This window comes from Mobula hypostoma, chromosome 1 (genome assembly GCF_963921235.1).
Source record: "Mobula hypostoma chromosome 1, sMobHyp1.1, whole genome shotgun sequence".
In the NCBI taxonomy this organism is placed as follows: domain Eukaryota; kingdom Metazoa; phylum Chordata; class Chondrichthyes; order Myliobatiformes; family Myliobatidae; genus Mobula; species Mobula hypostoma.
In genome coordinates this window covers 191,112,761-191,138,767 of record NC_086097.1, presented here as the reverse complement: position 1 = coordinate 191,138,767, position 26,007 = coordinate 191,112,761, and the positions used below count along the sequence as shown (strand labels likewise).

The window sequence follows — 26,007 nt, the reverse complement described above, 5'->3', positions numbered from 1 at the left end:
AAAGGATTTAAACAGCAGTTGAAATCTCCACCCATAGTCAACGTATAATCATTAAAATTAGGAAGAGATGTAAAGAGATTCTTAAAAAAATCGGGACAGTCAACATTTGGGGCATAAACATTAAGCATAACAACTTTTTTGTTAAATAACAAACCAGTAATTAACAAAAATCTGCCATTCGGGTCTGAAACCATCTCATGGTGCAGAAATGAAATTGATGGACCTATAAAAATAGAAATGCCTTTTACTTTGGCCTGTGAATTCGAATGGTACTGTTTTTCCTTCCAGAACCTAAAAAAATGCTGATTATCCTCTTTCCGGACATGAGTTTCTTGTACAAAGATAATGTGAGCATTCATCAATCGGGTGGGTTAAATCATTTGTATTCCAAGAAATCAAATTAATAATCTTATCCATCGTACTGAACCCAAGCATAAGGTATGTAAAGGGTTAACCAGAGTACAAACTCATGACCCCGGAAGAGGGAAAAAAGGTCCAAAGAGGAACTGGAAGTTACGACATTTCGGACATATTGGTAGTTTCAAGTCAGCCCGTATAAAAGGAAGTAAATTTAAAAACAGAACAAAAATGCCTCCCTCCTCCCACAAAAACCCGGAAAAAATCCAGAAAGTGGCCAATGCTAAATCTACAGCTAACTCTAACCCCCATCTTTCCAGAGGGCAACCCAAAAGAAATATGTTTATCATAAGAAATACCACCCATATTCAAAAAAGTGACATTCCAAATCTGACCAATCTTTCCCCTCACTCCTCAGAAATGATAGAATCCTGGCTTTGAAATCTCTGCCCCCAACTACCTCAGTGCTGGTCTGCATTAAAACGAGAGCTGTGCCCACTATTTTATCAAACCTCTGCTCACAATTGCAACTTTAACAGTACTCAAGAGTGGAATTAACAATTCATCTGGAGTACAAAGATCTGCCCCACTGGTTCATTGCTCAGGGTAATCACACAGCATCTAATGGAATCAATCACAAATGTAGCCCCCACAATTGTAACACTTGCTTTGCCTAGTGGCTGAGTATAGTGGGTGATAACTCCCCGCCCAGTCAAACTTAAGAAATCTCATTTGGGTGGATGCTGCGTGATGTGTCCCCTGTTACAAATCAGTACCTCTAAATAACAAACAGTACACAATATGTGATTAAACAATTAAGCTTTATAACTCTTACTTTGAATATATGGTTAGTAGAGAAACAAACTATAAAAGGAAAAGGGCACAACTCATAAGATTTAATAATAAACAGACTGTGCACAAAGTTGGAGCTCACTCAGTAGTCCTTCTTCCACCATCAGTCTCCTCCAAGCGTTGCCGACCTTCGGACCCCGGCTCTGAGTCCACCCCGTCCAGCAGTCTATCAAATGTCTCCATTCGCGTCTTCTCTCTTCATCTCTCTCTCTCTCCCTCTCACAAAAACCTGCGAAAACAACTGCTTCCAGAATCACAAGACAGGGAAACAAAATCCTGATTGGCTAACGTGCATCCACAGTCCTGTTATCTCCAGCCATAACCCAAACATTGCTGCTACAGAGAAACCATTACCTCAGCAGTGAACATTACAAAGAAGCCATTACATTAGCAGTGAAACCTTACGGCACGTTACAGAGTATACAGGACAAACAGCTGAGCTAAATTGAGGGGTCTTCATACAAGGAGGTTCAGTGTTTCATTCCTGGGCAAACGGTCCTGGCGAAGGATTACGGAGATGATCAAGTATGAAAACTTGGAAGTAATAAGGACAGAACTGGACCACTGTCCTATATAGTGGAGATGGCCTCTGAGGTCATCTGCAGATGACACATTGATCAGCTGAAGAGAGCAGGGTCAATTGTTGGAGAAAAAACGGTATCCAGAGCTGTTAGAGCCACTTCCTGCAGTCCCAGATTCAACTTCTACAACCAACACAGAGGAGGCCCCAGAATCTGAGATTGTTTCACAGTCACAAATCTCTCCTGCTGAGTAGAATTACCCTCTTGTCAATAAATACATTATCTCACAAGAATAAAAAATCTTCCACTGAAATTATATCTTTTGCCTTGAATGAGACAATTTAGTATTTGCTATGCTGTGGATTTCTATATGGTAGTTTTATCTCTGAAGTAAAAAGGACATCAAATAATCTGTGCTATCAGATAATTGTGGCTAGTTAGACATCTGATTGCAGGAAATCCATTTGGAACCTTCATCAAACTCTGTAAGAGTCCTGAAAATAATTTGCAGTATTAAGTTTTGACAGTCTTCTGGAGCATTCAATGCTAGGCCCTCTGTGGCCACAGTCCAAGACTCAGTGACCATCTGGAACCTGCTGTCTAATTCCATCACGTAGATAGTCAGTGTGATAGACACCCTCATATACACCCAGACGTCCATGCATGGAAGTCTGCAAGCAGTGACTTGGAGTAGCAGCCCATGTACAGTATGAACTGACTCATCATCATTATCAAGCCAAGATGCAGGAACTAGCTCTTTGATTCATTGTAGGAGACAGTTCATTGTATAAAACATGTCAAATGTGAAGCCATACAAAGTTCCAAGTGTTTATCAGGGGCTTCCATAAAATGTAAACAACTAACCTCTTCCACTTGCAGTCCATCATCAGAAATTTCTAAGAATCTAATCCTTTGAGTTGTTTTTCAAGTTACTACTTAAATCGATTGCCTTGTATAAATACAACTAAATTAAATCAGCAGGTCAAAAATTGTTTGAAATTCCCAAAAGAAATCAATAACTATCACAGTAGGATTGATTCACTAAACAATATTTTGAAAATTTCTGAACAATATTTTCTGTGGTTTAGGTGTTATAAGTCCTTTCCTGAATTACTTTTCAGTTAATGTCTGTAAGTAGCACATGTATAAAAATGCCATTTTTAATTAGCAACAGGACTGCACTGAATTCACAGAAAACTGGTCACTTGAATAGTCACAATTTCAACGTTAAATAATGCCCTTTTGCAGGACTCTTCTCTTCAAGAATATCTGGAAATCAATAATTTGTGCTGTAGTTCAGTCCAAATCATAATGTTTCAAAGCAAAACACAGTGAAGATTAGCTGAGTTCAGATAAAAGAAATTTACCTGAAATATTAAATCTGTTTTCTTCATAATTGTACCCTGATATTGTTCGCATGTTTTTTTAAAATTTCTTGAGTTTCAATATGTGCAGTGTTTTGTTTTTGCTTTGATAGAGCTAAGGCTCATTGTTTCAATTTTCAGATTAGAGGGTAAAAGGTGCCTAGGAAATCGACAAACATTGGCTCCTCATTTTTATACTGTGTTTGATCAGAATCAAAACATGAAAAGGCTGCATATCTTCAAAACAACTTCAAGGAGAAGTGCCTCAGAAAGACAACATCTATAACTAAGGACCCTATCACCCAGAGCATGCCCTCTTCTCATTGTTACCATCTAGAAGGAGGCACAGAAGCCTGAAGGCACACACTCAGCAATTCAGGAGCAGCTTCTTCCCCTCTGCCATCCGATTCCTAAAAGGACATTGAACCCATGAACATGACCTCACTTTTAAAAATAAATTAATAAACAAACAAACAAATAAATAAATAGTGATCAATTTACTAATTGATCTGTATTTTCTTTGCGCTGAATTGCTGCTGCTAAGTTAACAAATTTCATGATACATACCGGTGACATAAACTTTATTCTGACTTGATATCACTTTCCTTACTTATCAGATTCTAGCACTGGTAGCCTCTGTTCTCCCACTTATCACCCTCTTGCAGCTCTCTCCTATTCTCAACCCTCTTACACACCACACACTAGCTGCATCTGCCTTTTTTGGCTTTGTGTGCTGCCTCTGTCTACCAAATCCACCCCTCCCAGTTACCCACCTGGCTTCATCTACCTATCATCCATCATCCCTCCTCAGTTGACCTATTCCACCGAGAGTTATTCCACCGAGATGCAACACAGAGCGTCATAGGAAGTCATTCCTGCCTGTGGCCATCAAACTTTACAACTCCTCCCTTGGAGGGTCAGACACCCTGAGCCAATAGGCTAGTCCTGAATTTATTTCATAATTTACTGGCATAATTTACATATTACTATTTAACTATTTATGGTTCTATCACTATTAATTATTTATGGTGCAACTGTAACGAAAACCAATTTGCCCCGGGATCAATAACGTATGACTATGACTATGGCTACCTACTAGCCATATTCCTCCTTTCCCTCTGCTATCTATACTTGATGTTGAGAAACTGTAGTAATCTTAATGTTACATTTGACAATAGGATACTCTTCCCTTTTTCTCAACATCTCAATGTTATAAGCCGAATCCTGTATACACCCACAGTCCTAGCTCCTATCAGACATCCCATGAAACAGAACTTCACATGACTAACCTAGCCACCTTTCCATCTCTTTGTGTCTGAGAGCTCATTAATTGCCAGAAATAATTTTTCATATATTAAATTTGGCGCATTCCCTCTCCTACTGATCTGAACAGTACCTTTCTTCTTTTCTGTCAGATATCTATGTCAGCTGTTTGACACAATTTTTAATGTTATAATGTCTTAATTTTGAATTACATTCCAGGTGATTAAACACAATTTCAGTAATTACAGTGGGTTACTTCATTAGAATTTCAGGTGACTTGGAATTCTGTATGCTCAGTAGGATGCATTTTAGCTGGTGGAAATATAAACTTTAAATATTTCCTGCTCGTTATTGCTAATCCAAATTTACCCTGTATTGACATAAAACACCCTATGTAAAGAGATAACTGCAGCTTTTTAATATTTCTCAGACAACAATCAACTATTTTACAAGACTATTGTGAATATTATACCTCTATGGATGATAAGAAAAATTACAGAAGACCTGATACATAAGTTACATCTCTCTCTCTCACTTTCTCTATCTGTTCTCAGTTTACAAATCCAGAGAGCCTAGAACTAGCAAAGGTCCTTTGACCTGAAATATTAATCCTGTTATTCTTTCCATTGATATTGCCTGACTACTGTGTGTCTCCAGCATTTTCTTTTTTTGTTTGATATTTCCAATATCTGTGTTTTCTTCAGTCAGGTGTTGGATGGATTCCACTATCATGACAGGAGAGAATGGGGTTGAGGTGTGGAGCCCCAGTAAGAACTGACATCAGGCTGTAACCCCATAAGTAATATAGATTACTTAGAGATAAATAAAATGGAAACAGACCCTTCAGTCCAACTTGTCCATGACAGCCAATGTGTCTATTTAAGATAATCCCATCTCTCTGTGATCGACCCATATCCCTTTAAGCCAGAGGTTCCCAGCCTTTTTTATGCTTTGAAACCTCACCGTTATGTGAGGCATCTGTGGAACCCAGGCTCTAAATATTTCTTATTCATAAACTTGCCTTTTACAATGCTTTTGTAAGCACTTCCTTTTGCAGCTTGTTTCATGTACCCATGGCCTTCTGTGTAAAAATGATGCCTTTCTGATTCCTTTAAATCTTTCCCTGTAACATGAACCCAATGCCTATCACCACAAAAGGTCCGGAGCTGATGCAATCTCACTGGCTCTCCACCCGGCCTTGGATCATCAGGACAATGGTAATACTTACACCAGGCTGCTGTTTATTGGCTGTATCTCAGCATTCAACACCATCATAACTTCCGTACTAATCACCAAGCTCAAAAACCTGGGCCTTTGTACCTCCATGTGCAACTGAATCCTTGACTTCCTCATCGAGAGACAACAGTCAGTGCAAATAGGAAATAACATCTCCTCTTCACTGATAATAAACACTGTCACACCTCAGAAATGCATGCTTAGCCCACTGATCTGCTCTCTCTACACGCACAGCTGTGAGGCTAGGTACAGCTCAAACACTATCTATAAATTTGCTAACTATCGTTGACAGAATTTCAGCTGGTGATAAGGAGGGGAGGTAGATGAGCTAGTTGAGTGGTGTCACAGCAACAACTTTGCCCTCAACGTCAGTAAGACTAAGGAGTTGATTGTAGATTTCAGGAAGGAGAAGTCAAGGGAACTCACACTAGTCCTCATTGAAGGATCAGCAATGGAAAGGGTGAGCAGCTTCAAGTTCCTGAAGATTTATCCTGGGCCCAACATATTAAAGCAATTACAAAGAAGGCACAACAGCAGCTATATTTCATTAGGAGTTTCAGGAGACATGGCATAGGACCAAAGACTCACAAATTTCTACAGGTAATTATAACTATATTATACTTGTATCACTGTCTGGTATGGAGAAGCCACTTCACAGGATTGGAAAAAGCTGCAGAAATTTGCAAACTCAGCCAGTTTCATCATGGACACTAGCTTCTCCAGCACTGAGGACACCTTCAAAATACTTCCAGGCGGCTGTCTCTGTCACTAAGTATTCCCATCACATTTCTGTAATGTATTTCATTATACTTCGGCTGCAAAACACCATATTTCATGACTTATTCTGTGATATTCAACCTGACTCTTATTCTGATTCTGATTCTGAATGTCTTCTTGTTTTAGATTCCCCTATCCTAGGAAAAAGACTGTGACTATCTACCCTATCAATGCCCCTCATAATTTTATAAACATCTATAATGTCACCTCTGAGCCTCTTTTGCCCCAGGGAAAACAACCCCAGCCTGTTGAGCAACGCTAACAGAATGCTGGAGGAACTTAGCAAGTCAAACAGCACCAATGGAAGGGAATAAATAAGCTACACTTCAGGCCAAGATCCTTCATCAGGACTGGAAAGGAAGGATGCAGAAGCCAGAATAAGAAAGTAGGGCAAGTAGGAGAAGTACGGCCTGGGAGGTGATCAGTGAGGGGTTGGGGTTTCGATGATATGAGAGGCTGGGATAAGTTGAAGAGTTAGAGAGCTGAAGGAGGAGGAATCGGCTAGGAGAACAGAGGAGAGTAGAATAAAGGGAAGAAGGAAGGAAACCAAAAGGAAGTGATGGGCAGGAATGATAATGGGGAAGGAGAAGAAAATGGGTGAGAGGGCTACCAGAATGGTGGAAACAAAATGGGGAGTGTGGACGGAAAGAGGGGACTGGTGACTGAAAGTTAGAGAAATCGATATTCATACTATCAGGTTTGGACTTTTCAGGTGGAATATGAAGAGTTGCCTCTCCATTCTGCACTTCCTTCATCGTGGCAGTAGAGAAGGCTACGGATGTCGAGATGAGAAAGGAAAATCGAATTGAAATCAGTGGCCAATGGGACCTTCTAGTCCAAGGTAATCTCTTTGCATATTTTCTGTACTCATTTTGGTTTAATCAGCTTTTTCCTGTAGCTTGATGACCAGAACTGTTCTCAATCTAACCAACATTTTGTATCACTGTAACATGATTTCTCCACTCTTCCACTCACTGCCTCAGCTGATGAAGGGAAGCATGATATATGCTTTCTTCACCATCTCATCAATATACTTCCTTTACCATCCTGTCTATATAGTTTCTTTATACTCTGTAGTGTCGTGGTTACAGCACCAGATTTCCATCACTACCTGTAAGGAATTTGTATGTTCTCCTTGTGGCTGCATGGCTATTCTTCAGGTGCTTCAATTTCCTCCCACATTCCAAAGATGCACACTAAAGTTTATTGAGTTCGGGGCATACTATGTTGATGCCAGAAGTGTAGTGACTCTTGCAGACTCCCCCCAGAACATCCACTGTACTTTCAGGGAACTTTTGTTCTTATAGTTCAAATTCCCAAAATGTATCCTTTTGCACTTGTTTGAGTTAATTACATCTGCCATTTTGTTGCCCACTTTCTCAGTTGATCAATATTTGGTTGTAATCTTAGGGAATTTTCTTCACTGTACATGATGCCACAAATGTTAGTGTCATCTTCAAACTTACTGATCATGCAACCTTCATTATTATCTAACTCTATATATGAGCAACAACAGGAACCCATCACCACCCTATGCAGCACACAGCAGGCTTTCAATGTGAAAACTAATACTCCACTTCTACCAAGCAAATTTTGTTTCTGACTGGCTAGCTCAACATTCCATTTAGTCTACCATGCAGGACATTGTCAAAGATATTATCCTCGTTAATCTTCTTGGCCACGTCTTCCAAAGAAATCAGTGGACTATTGCCTGAATGACTATTGCCCAGTGGCACTTAGATCAACTGTGATGGAGTGTTTTGAGAAGCTGGTGCTGAAGCATCTGCTTCAGTTTGAGTGGTGACTTGCATCCACTCCAATTTGCCTATTGAAGCAACAGGTCTTCAGCAGATGCCATCTCCTTGACTCTACACATAACCCTGAAACATCTGGACAACAAAGATGCATACATCAAGAGGCTCTTTATCAATTACAGCTCAGCCTTCAATTCCATCATCCCCACCCCACCCACACCCACCCTGCCACCACCAAAACTAACCAGTGAATTCCAAGACCTGGGCCTCAATACCCCTTGTTCAATTGGATCCTGGATTTCCTCACTTGCAGACCCTTTTCAGTTTGGATTTTTCAAAAACAACTCCTCCACAATCTTCATCAGCACAGGAGCGCAACAGCGATGTGTACCTAGGCCCCCGCTCTACTCACTTGACAACTATGCATGCGTGACTAAGCACAGCTCCAACACCATATACAAGTTTGTTGATGACGCCACTGTTGTGGGCCATATCAACAACTTCTCACTCAATGTCAATAAGACCAAGGGAATAATTGTAGACTTCAGGAGAGGGAAATGAGAGGTCCATCAGCCAGTACTCATCGGAGGATTAGAGCTGGAGAAGATCAGTAACTTTAAATTTCTGTGTGTCACTATCTCAGAGGACCACTTCTGGACCAGTCATATGAAGAAGACCATAAGATATAGGAGCAGAATTAGGCCATTTGGTCCATCACGTCTGCTCCGTCATTTCATCATGGCTGATCCAAATTTCCTCTCAGCCCTAACCTCCTGCCTTCTCCCTGTATTTCTTCATGTCCTGACCAATCTATCAGCCTCTGCCTTAAATATACATAAAGGCTTGGCCACCACAGCTGCCTGTGGCAAAGAATTCCACAGATTCACTATTCTCTGGTTAAAGAAAGTCCTCCTCATCTCCATTCCAAAAGGATGCCCTCTATTCTGTGGCTGTATACTCTGGATTTAGACTCTCCACTACAGAAAACATCCTTTCCATATTTACTGTATCAAGGACTTTCACCATTCGATAGGTTTCAATGAGGTCACCCCTCATTCTTCTGAATTCCAGTGAAAGTGGCCCAGAGCCATTACACACTCTTCATATGACAAGCCAATCAATCCAGGAATCATTTACATGAACCTCCTTTGAACCCTCTCCAATTTCAGCACATCCTTTCTAAGATAAGGGGCTCAAAACTTCTCACCATACTCAGAGTGGGGCAAATATAATTGCAAAGGAAGCTCAAAAGTGCTTCTACTTCCTCAGGAGTCTGCTGAGCTTCAACAAAAACCTTGGCGAACTTCTATTGATGTGTGGTGGAAGGTGTGTTGACTGGCTGCTTTATGGCCTGGTATGGGAACACCAATGTTTTTGAATGGAAAATCCTGCAAAACATAATGGATTCTGCCCTGTACATCACAGGTAAAGCCCTCCCAAATATTGAAACGTAATAGCAGCATTTATCGTCAAAGATCCTCACCACCCAGAACATGTTCTTTTCTTGCTGTCGCCATCAGGAGAAGGTACAAGTGCCTCAGGACTCACACCACTAGCTTCAAGAACAGTTACCACCCTCAACCATCAGACTCTTGAACAAAAGTGAATAACTACACTCATTCTATTTTTGGTGTTCCCAGAAATAATGGTTTCAGTTTAAGGACTCTTTATCTTGTTATATCATGCCCTTTCATTTCATGTTATTTCATAGTCATTATTTATTGCTATTTATTTATATTTAAATTTGCTCTTTAAGTTGTTCATAGATCTTGTTTACAGTTACTGTTCTATAGATTTGTTCGCAGAAAATAAGAATCTCGGGTTTGTAAGTAGTGACATGTATGTACCCCGATAATAATTTTTACTTTTAACTTCGAAATCACTCAAATTTATGAGACACAGTTTCCCATGTACAAAAAATGCTAACTATCGCTATCAGTCCTTGACCTATTGCACATGTATAAGGCTCACCAGCCTGTACATCACATGCAGTATGAAAACTTGAGGAGCCCACAATGTCCACCGGTCACACATTAAGGAAGTAGCATATTGATATGCAACTAACTTTAACTTTGCGATTATTTTTCCTTGAACTGAATAGGATAACAAAAATTGGCAAAAATATTCTCCAGTCAAACTTTGAAGCCCTTATCTCTGATTAATCAATTTTCTAAGTACCTTTCAAAACATCCTTGATAATAGATATTAGTATTTAGTTATCAACTGATATTGTACTAGTTGTCTGAATAGTTTTTCTTTACCTTGTTTCTTGAAAACAAGTTATTTTAATCTTTTTCTGTGGTGTGACAATAACTAGCAAGGTCTGCATTTATTGTATCCATACTTGTTCTTGAGCGGGTGGCACGGAGCAATGTCATCCTTTTGGTGAGTGTTCTCAAACACTGACAGCAAGATTGAAGAAACAGCATTATACTTTCAAGTCATGTTGACCATGACTTGGTGGAGAGTGTGCAGGTGGATGTGCCTTCAGTACACTTGAAGCTCTTATCCTTCATGACAGAGGTTTTAGGTATTGAAGATGCTATCAGAGTATCCCAAGCAAAGAGTAGCATGTGCACTTTATAGAAGGCACATATTACATTAATTGTGTGATGCTGTTGGAGGGAATAAATGTTTCGGGTGATGGCTAGGACTTAATCAAATGGCTTCCTTGCCAAGATGGTGTTGAGTCATTGTAGCGCTGAAACTGTACTCATACAGGCAAGTTGAAAGTATCCAATCATGTTCATGGCATGTGTATTGTAGATACTGGAAGGACATTGGGATATCAGGAAGCAAATCACATGCTGTCAGATATCCAGACTCTGATTTTCTTTTATAGCCTCTGTATTTATTTGAATGATGCAGCTGAGATTCTAGTAAAGGGTCATCCTCGAAATACTGACAGTGAAGGACTCAGCAATGTAATTGCTGTTTAATATCAAGGCTGTCTCTTTCTGAAGGTTGTTAGTGTCTAGCCCTTCTGCAGTGCAATTATTATTTTGTCTTTTATCAGTCCATGCCTGACTGTTGTTTGGAAATTGAAGGAAGCTGGAAATAATCAGGAGGAAGTTTCCTTGTCCATGTTAGTTCTGATGGCATAATGGTGTGACATCACGGGGTCTGGAATCAACTGAGGGACTCTCAGGGCTAATCACTGCTCTCAATAAACCACCATACAGTCCTTTCAGTGGAGTTGCCATTCTGATGGGTCAGAATGAACACTGGGGTTGTTGTCTCGAGGGTATGTCTCTGAGGATAACTGATAGGTAATGGTTGACAGTCTATGAGACAAGTTTCCCAATATGGAAGCCTGTCCCCAGATAGTCTTCCAGGGAACTTGGCAAGATCAAATGAAATTAACTAAATATTCAAGTAACCAATCTAACCTACCTACTCTGGAAAATTCAGACACGTTATCCACTACCTCTGCAGTCACCTCCTTTAACAAATTCGGATATAAAATATTATGTCCAGGGAGATTTATTGGTTTCCAGTGCGAGAATCAGAATCAGCTTTATTATCACTGACACAAGTCATGAAATTTGATGTTTTGCAGCAGAACTATGGTGCAATGCATAAAAAATGCTCTGTTATAATGAGAGATATAAAAATAATTAGAACAAAATAGTGAGGAAGTGCTCATGGTTAATAGATTGTTCTCAAATCTTAAGGAAGAGGGGAAGAAGCTGTTCCCAAAATGGAATGGGGTGAGTGTGTGCCTTCTGACTCCTGTACCTCCTTTCTAATGGTGTTAATGAGAAGAAGGTATATCCTGGATGGGGGAAGTCCCAAATGGATTTTTGAAGCATCGTTTGTTGAAGAAGTCTCAGTCTAGATGGAGTGGGCTATGTTTACAACCTTCTGCAGTTTTTTTTTCCAGTTCTGTGAACTGGTGTCCTCATGCCAGATGGTGCTGCAACCAGTTAGAAGGGTATCCATAATGAATATATAGAAATGTGCTACTCTTTGGTGACCTACCAAATCTCAAGCTCCTAATGAAATATAGACACTGACGTACCTTCTTTGTAATGACATTAATGTATTGGACACAACATAGATATTTAGAGATATTGTGACATTATTTTTACCCTTTTTTTTCTGACACTGCATTGATAATAATTAATGATGATAATAATAATAATAATGAAGCAAATTAGGGTGGATAAATCCCCAGGGACTAACAAAGTATTTCCTCAGACTCCGTAGGAGACAAGCGCAGAAATTTCAGGGACCCTAGCAGAGATGATTTAAATCATCTGCAACATCAGGTGAGGTACTGAAGTATTGGAGGACATCTTATGTTGTTCCACTGTTTAAGAAAGGCTCTAAATCTGGTATATTTTCTGGTACTTTTTTTTCTTGCTGGCAGTTTGATGTTTATATTTAAAAGCTTTTTGTATGACGCATGGCTCCAGAGTTGTACAACTAATGGGTTTTTTACCCCACTTTTCTGCTTAGTAGGGTTTTTTTATTATCACAAAAAAATTTCAATCTTTAAAATAATGTTTTTTTTCCTTGAGACATTGTAAGTGTTGCCTACTTCGATGTACTCGTGTTATTTTTTGAATAATAATAATAAAAAGATTTGAAAAGAAAGAAAGGCTCTAAAAATAAACAAGGAAATTATGGGCAGTTAAGCCCAATATCAGTAGTGGGAAAATTATAGGAAGGTATTCTAAGGGAACAGATATATGAGTATCAGGTTAAACAGGGACTGATTAGATATAATCAATATGGCTTCTTGCATGGCAGGTCATGTCTAACTAACCTTACAGAGTTTTCCGAGGAGGTTGCCAAGAAAGTGTGGCAGAACAAAGGGTTCTGGGAGTACAGGTCCATAATTCATTGAAACTGGTGGCACAGATAGATAGGGTGGTAAAGAAAGTTTTTGGCACATTGGACTTCATAAATCACAGTACTAAGTACAGGAGATGGGATGTTATGTTGAAGTTGTATAAGACATTGGTGAGGCTTAATTAGGAAGATTGTGTACAGTTTTGGTCACCTACCTACAGGAAAAATGTAAATAAGATTGAAAGAGTAAAGAGAAAATTTATCTGGATACTGCCGGGACTTGAGTCCTAACCTATTCCATATTTCCTTAGGTTAGGACTTCATTCCTCGGAACATAGAAGATTGAGAGGAGATTTGATATAGGTATACAAAATTATGACAGGTATAGATAGGGTAAAAATAAGCAGGCTTTTTCCACCAAGGTTGGTTGGGATTACAACTAGCGGCCATGGGTTAAGAGTAAAAGGCAAAAAGTTTAAGGGGGGAAACACCTTCACTCAGTGGGTTGTGAGAGTGTGGAACGAGATGCCAGCACAAGTGCATGCAAGCTCAATTTCAATGTTTATAGAAGTTTGGATAGGTACATTGATGGGAGGGATATGGAGGGCTATGGTCCCCGTGCAAGTCAATGGGAGTAGGCAGTTTAAATGGTTCAGCATGGGCTAGAAGAGCCCGAGGGCCTGTTTCTGTTGTACTTTTCTATGACTCTAAATACAGACTTCCCCCGCTATCCGAAAGTAGAGTGTTCCTATGAAAACTTTCGTAAGCCAAAATGGCGTAAAGTGAAGAAGCAATTACCATTAATTTATATGGGAAAAAGTTCTGAGCGTTCCCAGTCCCAAAAAATAACCTACCAAATCATACCAAATAGCACATAAAACATAAAATAACACTAACATATAGTAAAAGCAGGAATGATATGATAAATACACAGCCTATATAAAGTAGAAGTAATGTATGTACAGTGTAGTTTCACTTATTAGAATCAGGAAGATTTATCCAAAACCGATTTATAGAAAACAAATCGGCATGTACACGCATGTGCATACACCTGTCCGCGCAAGGCTTCACGGTCATGGCAGCCTTTCTTAGGGTAGACACAAGTCTAAAGCAGGTGCCTTTTTTTGTAAAGGCGAAAATCCTCTTCGGATTTCTTTCGGTTAGCGAGAACAGGTACTAATGTAGGTCTTTCGTAAAAGCGAAGTGGCGTAAAGTGAACTTTCGTAAAGGGGGGGACACCTGTATTTTAAAATCACAACTGTGTTTGATATGTTAACTAGGCTTTCTAGTATTAAAACAAATTATTATAACATCAATTTATTTGATAAACTTAATCCATGTTTTAATTTTCCTGCTCATACATCAAAAGGTACTTTCATTACACTTTCATTTTTACTTTGTGTGGAGAAACATTTTTGAAGTATTTTTAAATATGCATTTAAAACTGTCAGTGATCCCCAGTGATGTTGAGCAATATACTCATCTTCTAATCTAATGTCCCTTTCCATCTACAAGTAGCATCAGATGCAAAACCAGAGTAGAGTCTATTGTCGCAAACACGAGGAAATCTGCAGATGCTGGAATTTCAAGCAACACACACAAAAATTGCTGGTGAATGCAACAGGCCAGGCAGCATCTATAGGAAGAGGTACAGTCGACATTTTGGGCCGAGACCCTTCGTCAGGGCTAAGCGAAAGACGAGATAGTAAGAGATTTGAAAGGGGGAGGGGGAGGGGGAGATCCAAAATGGTAGGACAAGACAGGAGGGGGAGGGATGGAGCTAAGAGCTGGAAAGTTGATTGGCAAAAGGGATATGAGAGGATCATGGGACAGGAGGCCTAGGGAGAAAGAAAGGGGGAGGGGGGAAGCACAGAGGATGGGCAAGGAGTATAGAGAGAGGAACAGAGGGAGAAAAAAGAGAAAATAAATAAATAAATAAATAACGGATGGGGTACAAAGGGGAGGTGGGGCATTAACGGAAGTTAGAGAAGTCAAAGTTCATGCCATCAGGTTGGAGGCTACCCAGACGGAATATAAGGTGTTGTTCCTCCAACCTGAGTGCGGCTTCATCTTGACAGTAGAGGAGGCCATGGATAGACATATCAGAATGGGAATGGGAGGTGGAATTAATATGTGTGGCCACTGGGAGATCCTGCTTTTTCTGGCAGACAGAGCATAGGTGTTCAATGAAACGGTCTCCCAGCCTGCGTTGGGTCTGGCCAATATATAGAAGGCCGTATCGGGAGCAGCAGACGCAGTATATAACCCCAGCTGACTCACAGGTGAAGTGTTGCCTCACCTGGAAGGACTGTCTGGGGCCCTGAATGGTGGTGAGGGAGGAAGTGTAAGGGTATGTGTAGCACTTGTTCCGCTTATAAGGATAAGTGCCGGGAGGGAGATGGGTGGGAAGTGATGGGGGGGGGGAACAAATGGACAAGGGAGTCACGTAGGGAGCAATCCCTGTAGAAAGCAGGGAGGGGGAGGGAAAGATGTGCTTAGTGGTGGGATCCTGTTGGAGGTGGTGGAAGTTACAGAGAATTATATGTTGGACCCGGAGGCTGGTGGGGTGGTAGGTGAGAACAAAGGGAACCCTATTCCTAGTGGGGTGGTGGGAGGATTGGGTGAGAGCAGATGTGCGTGAAATGAGAGAGGTCCTCTGACAGGTCCTCACCCTGTCTTATCCTGACAGAATTCAAATCCCGGATGAGCTCCCACAGTGTAATGGCCTCTGCCCCAACTGACTCCCATTGCCTAGGGTGGATAGCAGTTGACCCGGCCAAACAGTGCAAATGCTTTGGTGTGGATACGGTGTGAGTCGCCCAATGATCAGCCATGACACAAATATGAAACAATATACGAAGTGCGAGTAAAGAATTATACTTTATAGCAAAGTTTGGTGATGGGTTAGTAGCAACAACTAAAAGAAAAGACACCACATAAATAACTTATCAGTCTTGTGCACATAATATTTTAATACGTTGGAGCTCACACCTCCGATTCCATCCACAACGTCCTTCTGAGACTCCAGCCACACCATCCAAACCCCCAAGGTCCGGTATCCACCGCCCTGGAACTGCTGTCCGTTCCCTATATGTCTGTCCTCTCTGCTCCCCTCCTGAAAAAGCCTGCGCTCCTCAACTCAGCACGCATATACAAGATAACAGAACATGACTTCCATTGGTTAACAAATGAATACAGTTTCCATTATCACATTGTATAACCCAAACATTGCTGTTACAGAGAACCCCTTGCTTAGCAGTTAACAGTACGAGAAGCCATTTTAATATAACACTTCAGAGAAGCCATTTTGGTAATAAGCGATTAACAGTTAACAGTCCATCTAGTATTACTGAGAGCCCTACATATTATTTTCTGAACCATTTGTTAAACTATTCTATTCCCTCATTGGTACCCTGAAGTTTTAGTCCATGAAATTATTCTTGAGAATTTGGATAAAACAGGTTTTAATTTTGAAAAGGAAAAAATGTAAATGTTAAGATATCTAAACTCATATGTCTATAGAATAAGGTCTCAGCAATCAAGCAATATTTTGGTGCAACTTCCTGATTTTGTATTTTTTTCATAAAATATGTTTTTTCTGTCATTATTTAGTTTTTGTCAACATAGTCAGACACAATTGAAAGCTAATTATTCCTATTTATTTTGTCTTATATAGATTAAGAGCTTTTAGATCATTGTGTCTACACCATAAGAACACATATATGCTGTTAAATGTCGAATATTCACTTTTGTTCATTTTTTATACTATTTCACATGTACCCCTTTAAAAACTCTTACAACATGCAACTTTTATCACTAGCATTAAATATACAAAATAACAATTTTGGACATAAAAAACACATTTTTAATTAAAAAATACTTTAATAAATCAACCATTTTGGAGGAGCAGATTGTAAGCATATTAATTTAAAACAAAGTAAGTTCCATCTGACGGTGGTGACTGAGACCTGACAGTGGTGGCAGTGGCCTAATCACAACAAACAATTCCAACCTTTTCACCACTCAAGTCAATGCTTCCTCGCGTATCAACTTTATTTAACAATTTGGTACAACAAATAACAATTTGTCATGTACATTTTATCCTTCTGTAAATATTAACAACAACAGTAAACAGCAAAATAAAAACTACAGTACAACTGCAATGTTTAAGGATAAACAGCAGAAAACACACCAGGAACTAAAAAAAAAATCCATCCATTTCTGGGTTTGAAAATCTTCAAAAAGCTTTATCGGAATTAGACGATTAATATGCTCCTCCTCTGTGAAGTCCATGACTTCAGCAGACAGGTGGTAGATTTCCCTCGTCCTGCTTGCACGAGCTGGTGATGATGGCTCCATCAGTCTGACCAGAATATCTTCAACTGGTATGAAGCACATATCCTTTCCATCTGGTTTTGGATGGAAGTGTGTGTTGGGCCCATGAGGGTGGAAAAATTCCACTTGAACATCTTGATGATAAGCATCCACATTGACAGCCTTTGCAAACCACTAATTTTGGTTATAAGTGACTGCAAGCTAATCTCCACAATTAATGACACCAGCAGATATATCTGTCGCATTTCTAGATTGCTCTCGTCACCAACACTTCTTCAGTTTGTTCCTATCTTTTATTATCTCTTGAAGTTTATTTTTCAAAGCTTTCATCTCTCTCAAGTATCTTGTTCTTGTTTTCTTTCTTTCCCTTTCCCCTGCTATAGATTCCTACTGCGAGCTGGCTCCTGTATAGTCTGATCCAATAGACTATCTGGGGAGTTTCTGGGCGTTCTGGGCCCTTTCTCTTACGCTCTGTTGACTCTTTCTGCCTACGTTTCCACGCCTTTCTCTTACTCCTCTTTTCCCTTTCATTCAAATCACTGATAGTTTTTATCTTCCCATCCTCTACTCTCTTCTTCCATCTTTGCTTTTCCTTTTTCAGGTATTCCTCCTTTAACTCTGGCTCACTATATATTTTCTCTCTCTCCATTTTTTTTAGTATTCCCTGTTTCTTCTCCTTTGCTTCTCCACTGATAGCTGCTGCCTAGCCATAGCTTCCTAAAATACATAAAAGGAAGGTCAGAATTTAATGGAATTACTATGAAATTGTGCAAAATCATTATGAATTTAATTATGTTTAATTTGGTGAAATTTTATAAAATGATTATGAAATGGTGCAACTAAATTTATTTATGGTTTTAGTCATTGGGGATACATATAGCAAGGAAATATTATAGGCCTGTGTGTGGAAGAAATAAAGGGGAAATTATGTATATTATAAATAAAGAGGTTAATGAAACATTACAAGCCATATTACTATTTATTGTGATCATAAATTATATTCAAGCCTCCATTGAGGATGCTTTGGATGTTTTTGTCAAACCATGTGTCACCACTGTTACACAGAAAACTATCAAACCATGTGTCACCACTGTCACACAGAAAACCTGACGGCATTGATGTCCGACGGTAGTGACATACACACACTTTTTTACATCACATGCATGAGTTGTATACAGGAGCCATCTTGTTTTCCCTCTGTTGTTAGCTACCTCTGGCCTCTACTTAAAATGCAAATATTTATGACATAATTTAAAATAATTCTTTCTATACCAAAGAGACAGTGTTGACACATCATGGTTGTGACAGTGGTAACATCAATAAATATGCAAAAATTATTGAAAAAATAGCAAACTTACAGGAGCTTGTTTGACCTTGTTGCATTTAGCAGATGTCAAGGGTGGAAAGGAGGTCCTCAGGAATTAGTTGACCATGTGGTTGCCTGATTTTATTGCTTTTTTTATAAATATCTGACGGTGCTGACAAAAACTTGGGACACATTTTGAGCAACCACAAAATAAAAGTAAATATTTTTGAAAAATCACTGCTTTTAGTTTTAAGGAGGTTTTTCACTCTATCTTTCATCTGGCATATATATTATACATTTAAAATGATTTTTTTCACACTTTTTTTATCAAATTGAAATGATAATCTCTTGTCTGGGGACAACTGATTTTGTGGGTACTGGGCTATCATATAATCATATGATTTATATAATTAAAAACAAACATATGAAAAAATGTTGCATTTGCGCAAAAGACCCTCAGATGATCAACCCTGATTATTTGAAATAAGAAAATGTTACTAATTTTCAATGGTGGTCGCACTTCTCTTAGTGGGACATGTTTTCGCCGAAGTCTGGACAATCAGTGCAAAATGCTTTTAATAAATATCTTCCAAACATCCCTGACAAATGGAGTGAATAAAACACTTTGTATTCTATTCTACTATGATTATTTTATTCCGATTAAACTTCCCTTACTTTTAATAAACACCATCTCCAAACTTACTATAAGGGGAGATATAAAAACTTTCCACTGATGTTTCTGTTGCATATCATTTACAATCTTATTGATTCTACTTCCTGATCTTTCAAGAGTTTTATCACAAAGAATGTAAGAATGACTAAGCATCCACAGGCTTCTTAGGTGTTAATTCCAAAAGTTACCACTCCTTGGGTAAATAAATTTCATCTTAATTCATTCTACATTATAGACCTATTATCCTGAGAATATTCCTATACAAGGGTTGATTGATAAGTTCGTGGCCCAGGGTAGGAGGAGATGAGTTATTAACTTCAAACTTCCTGCATAATCACTCAAAGCGTTGAACTGCGGGTGCATGTACTGAGAGCTGTATAACTCATCTCCCTCTACCTTAGGCCACGAACTTATCAATAACCCCTGCTGTGGACACTTTCTGGAGGTCCAAGATCCTTATGCTCCACGACTGCTGGACTAAGTGTGTAAATGTAGGAGGAGACAATGTTGAAAAGTAAATGTGCTAGGTTTTCTAAAATTGAGTCCTTCTACCTTAGGCCACAAACTTATCAATCACCCCTCGTAATTCGAAGCTCTACAGCTAGAGGAAACAATAACTACTGTGTTGTGTAATCTTTTATTATTAGTGTGCACCCTCCATGCCCCACAATTCCATTTCATTATTATAAAGTCATAAAGCATGCAAACAGGTCCATAGGCTCACTGTGTCTGCATCAATCATCATTTATCTATCTATACTAAATCTACAGTACTTTGCAAGAGTCTTAGGTGTATATGTAATCTATCTAGGGTGCCTAAGACTTTAGTGTAGTACTGTAGAAATTTTATGTATTGCACTGCAAAAAGTATTGCAAAAATAAATCATGATATATGTTAGTGATGATAAACCTGATTCTGACATGATATGATGAACTAAGAGTGGAGAGGGGGCTGGGAGAGGGGAATCATGTTGGGAAAAGGGGAACGGAGAGGGGAAGGACCAGGAAGCACCAAAGGGACATTCTGTAATGATCAATAAACCAATTGTTTGTTTTCAAATAAGCTTGCCTGGTGCCTCAGGGCTTGGTGTGTCTGCATCCACACCATTCCCCACCCTTGGCACACCTTCCTGCCATCTGTCCCACACCCCTCCCACAGCACTCCACCTAAGATTTTTGCACAGTAAACACACACACACACACACACACACTTATTTATTTATTTATTTATTTATTTTTATTTTTTCAAAGATATTAAGAGCAGTTCAAGAGGTGCTTCTTCTAAAAAGTGGCATCAATAAGTAAGGAGCCTCACCATCTGGGACATGTTGCTTTCTTGTTAATAACAGCTAGGAGGTTGTACAGGGCCTGGAGATCTGCACACCATCTAAGAACACCATCTCATTGCTCCTTTTCTTGCCTTATTTATTTATGTTGTAATTAATAACATTTATGACTTTGCACTGTACTGTTGACACGAAATGATCAATTTCATGTCATGTAAAACGGTGATTATAAACCTGATTATGACCTCTGCTCTCCTAAGGATAAAGATTTCTTACGCATGTTCCTTATAATTTTGTTTACCTCAAAAAGGTTCCCTTTCAGCCTTCTCCATTCTGAAGAAAACAGGGCCCAGCTATCTAGATTCTCCTCTTCTGTTTGTCCTTGCTAAGCACAAATAATCACTTTAATATAAAATACCCAGTCTTAGCCATCAGAGCGATCTTGAAGTACAGGCCCATAGTTCACTGCAAGTGTATAAGGTGGTAAAGAAGGTATGTGGCATGCTTGTCTTCTTTGGTAGGGATGTTGAGTATAGGAGTAAGGAAGTCATGCTGCAGCTATGTAAAACTTCAGTCAGACCAGGCTTGGAGTACCGTGTACAGTTCTGGTCACTCCATTATAGGAAGGATGTGGAGAACGTGGAGAGAGTGCAGAAGAAATTTATCAGAATGCTGCCAGATTTAGAGTGTATGAACTAAAAGGACATGGTATGAGGCTGGATACGATAGTGTAATGGTTAGCACAACACTTCACAGTACGTGCAACCTGGGTTCAATTCTCACCACTACCTGTAAGGAGTTTGTGTATTCTCCCCATTAGCCCGTAGGATTCCTTCCACAGACCAAAGGATGTACAGTTTGGTAGGTTATTTGTAAATTATCCCATGATTAGTCTTGGATTAAGACCATAAGACATAGGAGCAGAATTAGGCTACTTGGCCCATTGATTCTGTTCCACCTTTCAATCATGGCTGATACTTCTTTCCCCTCCTCAATCCCACTCTCCAGCCTTCTCCTTGTAACTTTTGGTACCATGGCCAATCAAAACCCCATCAATCTCCGCCTTAAAGACACCCAATGACCTGGCCTCCACAGATGCCTGTGGTAATAAATTCCACAAATTCACCACCCTCCGGCTAAAGAAATTTCTCCGCATTTCTGTTTTAAATGAAAGCCCCTCAATCCTGAGGCTATGCCCTTTTGTTCTAGACTCCCCACCATGGAAAACATCCTTTCCACATCAACTCTGTCTAGGCCTTTCAACATTCGAGATGTTTCAATGAGATTCCTTCTCATCCTTATAAATTCCAGCGAGTACAGGCCCAGAGCCATCAAACATTCAGCAACACTGACCCCTGCAGAACACCACCAATCACTGGCAGCCAACCAGAAAAGGATCCTTTTATCACCACTCACTACCTCCTACTAATCAGCCAATACTCTAACCATGTTAGTAACTTTCCTGTAATATCATGGACTATTAACTTGGTAAGCAGCCTCATGAGTGGCACTTTGTTAAAGGCCTTCCGCAAGTCCAAATATACAACTTCCACCGCATCCCCTTCATCTATTTTGCTTGTAATCTCCTCAAAGAATTCCAACAGGTTCGCCAGGAAAGATTTTCCCTTAAGGAAGCCATACTGACTTTGTCCTATCTTGTTCTGTGTAACCAAATAGTACTCCATAACCTCATGCTTAACAATTGACTGCAACATCTTCCCAACCACTGAGGTCAGGCTAACCGGTCTATAGTTTCCTTTCTGCTGCTTCCCTCTTTTCTTGAAGAGCAGATTGACATTTGCAATTATCCAGTCTTCTGGAACCATGCCAGAGTCCAATAATGCTTGAAAGATCATGACTAATGCCTCCACAGTCTCTAACTTTACCTGTATCAGAACCTTAGGGTGCGGTTTATCTGGTCCGGGTGACTTTTTGAGCACCTTGTAAAAGTAACTGCACTCACTTCTCTTCCCTCACACCCTTCAACACCTGGCAGACTTCTAGTCTCTTCCGTAGTGAAGATTGATGCCAAATTCTCATACAGTTCATCTGCCATCTCCATGTCGCATGTTATTATCTCTCTGGCCTCATTTTCTAATGGATTTATATTCTCTCTCATCTCTCATGTTTTTTATATACTGTACTTGAAAAAACTTTTTCTATCTGCTGTGATATTGTTTGCTAGCTTGCTTTCGCATTTCATCTTTTCCTTTCTAATGATTCTTTTATTTGCTTTCTGAGGTTTTTTAAAAGCTTCCCAGTTCCAATCTCCTATCTTCCCACTACAATTGGTTTTGTTGTATGCCTTTACTTTGGCTTTTACATTAGCTTTGACTTCCCTTGTCAGACACAGTTGTATTAGTTTTGCCACTTGTTATTTCTTTGTTTTTGGAATACAGTACATCCACCCTGCACTTTTTTTCCCTACCTCACATCTTTCGAATTATTTAATTCCATTCTTTACCAGCAGAGCCACACCACCCACCCTGTCTACCTTTCTATCTCTCTGATACAATGTGAAACCTTGAACATTCAACTATCACCATCCTTCAATGATGATTCAGCGATGGCAACAACATCATACCCAACAATCTGTAAAAGTGCAACGAGGTCATCCACCTTATTTCTTATACTCCATGCATTGAGATGTAACACTTTGAGTACTGTATTTACTACCCTTTTTGATTCCGCATCCCTAATGCACTGATACTCACCCCAATTTTGTCCTACCATATGCTTGCCCTCCCGAGTAGTCTGACTCCACATCATCTTTGCTTTTTTTAACCATCTAACCTATCCTGAATCACTTCACTCCAGCTCCAAGCCCCCTGCTAAATTAGTTTAAACAATCCACAACAGCTTTTTCATACCTACCCATGAGAATATTGGTTCCCCTTAGGCTGAGGTGCAACCTGTCACTTTTGAACAGGTCGTACCTCCCCCAGAAAATATCCCAATGATCCAAGAAACTGAAACCCTGCCCCCTGCACCAGCTTCTCAGCCATGCATTTATCTGCTAAATCATCCTGTTTCTACCCTCACTGGTGCGTGGCACAGATAGCAATCCAGAAATTTATTACCCTGGAGATATTGCTTCAAAGCTTTCTGCCTAGCTCTTTAAATTCTCCCTTCAGGATTCCTTTACTTTTCCTTCCTATGTCATTGGTACCAATATGTACCAAGACATCTGACTGCTCCCTCTCCATCTCCAAAATGCTGTGGACGCTATCCGAGATTTCCCTGACCCTGGCAGCTCAAAGGCAACATACCCTCTGGTTATCCTGTTCACATCCACTGAATCTCCTGGCTGTTGCTATGACTATTGAGTCCCCTATCACTACCATTCACCTCTTGTCTCTTTTTCCCTTCTGCGCCATAGGCCCATGCTCATGCTCAGATTAAATCGGGGAATTGCTGGGTGGTGCGGCTCCAAGGGTCAGAAGGGCCTACTCCGAGCCGCATCTCAATAACTACATGCATATATATACTCTGCTTGTTCACTTTAGAGTTTAGGAGGCTGAGGAGAGACCTAATAGAATTTTATTTTTAAATTATGATAGGCAGAAATAGAGTAGACAGTCAGAATATATCCTCTAGCGTAGAAATATTAAAAAGCAGAGGAGATGGTTTTAGGGTTACATGGAGGAAAGTTTAAAGGCAAATTGAGAAGCAATGTTTTAATTACATAGAGAATAATGAATTGAACTGAATTGACTTTATTTCTTACATCCTTCACGTACATGAGGAGTAAAAATCTTTACATTACATCTCCATCCAAATGTGCAATGTGCAATCATAGTAATTTATAATAATTTATAATAAATAGAATAGTCAATGTAACTTAGAAATACACTCAGATCAGCGTGAGTTAATCAGTCTGATGGCCTGGTGGAAGAAGCTGTCCTGGAGCATGTTGGTCCTGGCTTTGATGCTGGAGTACCATTTCCTGGATGGTAGCAGCTGGAATAGATTGTGATTGGGGTGGCTCGGCTCCCCAATAATCCTTTGGGTCCTTTTCACACACCTGTCTTTGTAAATGTCCTGAATCATGGGAAGTTCACAAGTACAGATGCACTGGGCTGTCAGCACCACTCGCTGCAGAGTCCTGTGGTTGAGGGAAGTACTGTTCCCATACCAGGCAGTGATGCAGCCAGTCAGGATGCTCTCAATTGTGCTCCTGTAGAAATTTCTTGAGATTTGCGAGCCCATACCAAACTTCCTCAACCGTCTGAGGTGAAAGAGGCACTGTTGTGCCTTTTTCACCACACAGCTGGTGTGTACAGATCACATGAGATCCTTGGTGATGTGGATGCCAAGGAACTTTGCTGTTAACCCTCTCAACCCCAGATCCACTGATGTCAATAGGGTTAGCCCCTCTCCATTCCTGCTGTAATCCACGACCAGCTCCTTTGTTTTTGTGACATTGAGGGAGAGGTTGTTTTCTTGACACCACTGTGTCAGAGAGATGACTTCTTCCCTGTAGGCCACCTCATTATTGTTTGAGATTAGGCCAATCAATGTGATGTCGTCAGCAAATTTAATTAGCAGATTAGAGCTGTGGGTGGCAACACAGTCATGGGTATACAGGGAGTAAAGGAGGGGACTTAGTACATAGCTCTGAGGGGCTCCTGTATTGAGAGTCAGAGGGTTGGAGGTGAGGGAGCCCACTCTTACCACCAGCTGGTGATCTGACAGGAAGTCCAGGATCCAGCTTCACAAGGCAGGGTCAAGGCCGAGGACTCTGAGCTTCCTATCGAGCCTGGATGGAACTATGGTGTTGAATGCTGAACTGTAGTCCAAGAACAGCATTCTCACATAAGCTTCCTTCTTCTCCAGATGTGTAAGGATGGTATGTAGAGCAGTGGCTACTGTGTCATCTGTCGATTGGTTGTGTCGGTAGCTGAATTGTAGGCGGTCCAGATTGGGTGGTAGCAAGCTGCAGATGTAATCCTTGACCAGCGTCTCAAAGCATTTGCTTATTATTGAGGTGAGTGTGACAGGACGCCTGCTGTTCAGGTGTGTTACCTTGGTCTCTTTTGGTACAGGGACAATGGTGGATAATTGAAGCTACACTGGAGGGAGAGATTAAAAATGTCTGTAAACACACCTGCCAGTACTCGCCCTGGATGCCATCTGGTCTCACAACCTTGCGACTGTCCACACATTGAAAATATCTGCGTACCTCAGCCTCAGAGATGATCAGGTTGCAGTTTGTAGCAGTGGCTTTCCTCGGAGGCTCAGAGTTAGCAACATCAAACCAAGTGTAAAAGTGATTGAGCTCATCTGGGAGAGAGGCCGCGATGTGATCTGGGAGTGGGTGCCTGGAATGGATTAGAATGTGTAATAATGGATGCAGGCTATTTGATGGAGTCTAAGAGGCTTTTAGATTGACACACACGTATGAAGACAACGGAGGGAGATGGATGATAAGTGAGAGGAGGACATTTATTATAAATTGGCATCAAGATTGACACAACATTTTGGGCC

General features: G+C 40.2%; 1 long non-coding RNA gene across 3 annotated transcripts in view; it reads left to right on the top strand.

Annotated features, from left to right (window-relative positions):
* Positions 1-26,007, top strand: part of LOC134353680 (uncharacterized) — a 205,912-nt gene that overhangs the window by 156,528 nt on the left and 23,377 nt on the right. For all 3 annotated transcript variants that reach the window (XR_010019653.1, XR_010019654.1, XR_010019655.1), the window contains one exon: positions 7,083-7,211. This is a non-coding gene — a long non-coding RNA (uncharacterized LOC134353680). The remainder of the gene's footprint in view (positions 1-7,082; positions 7,212-26,007) is intronic.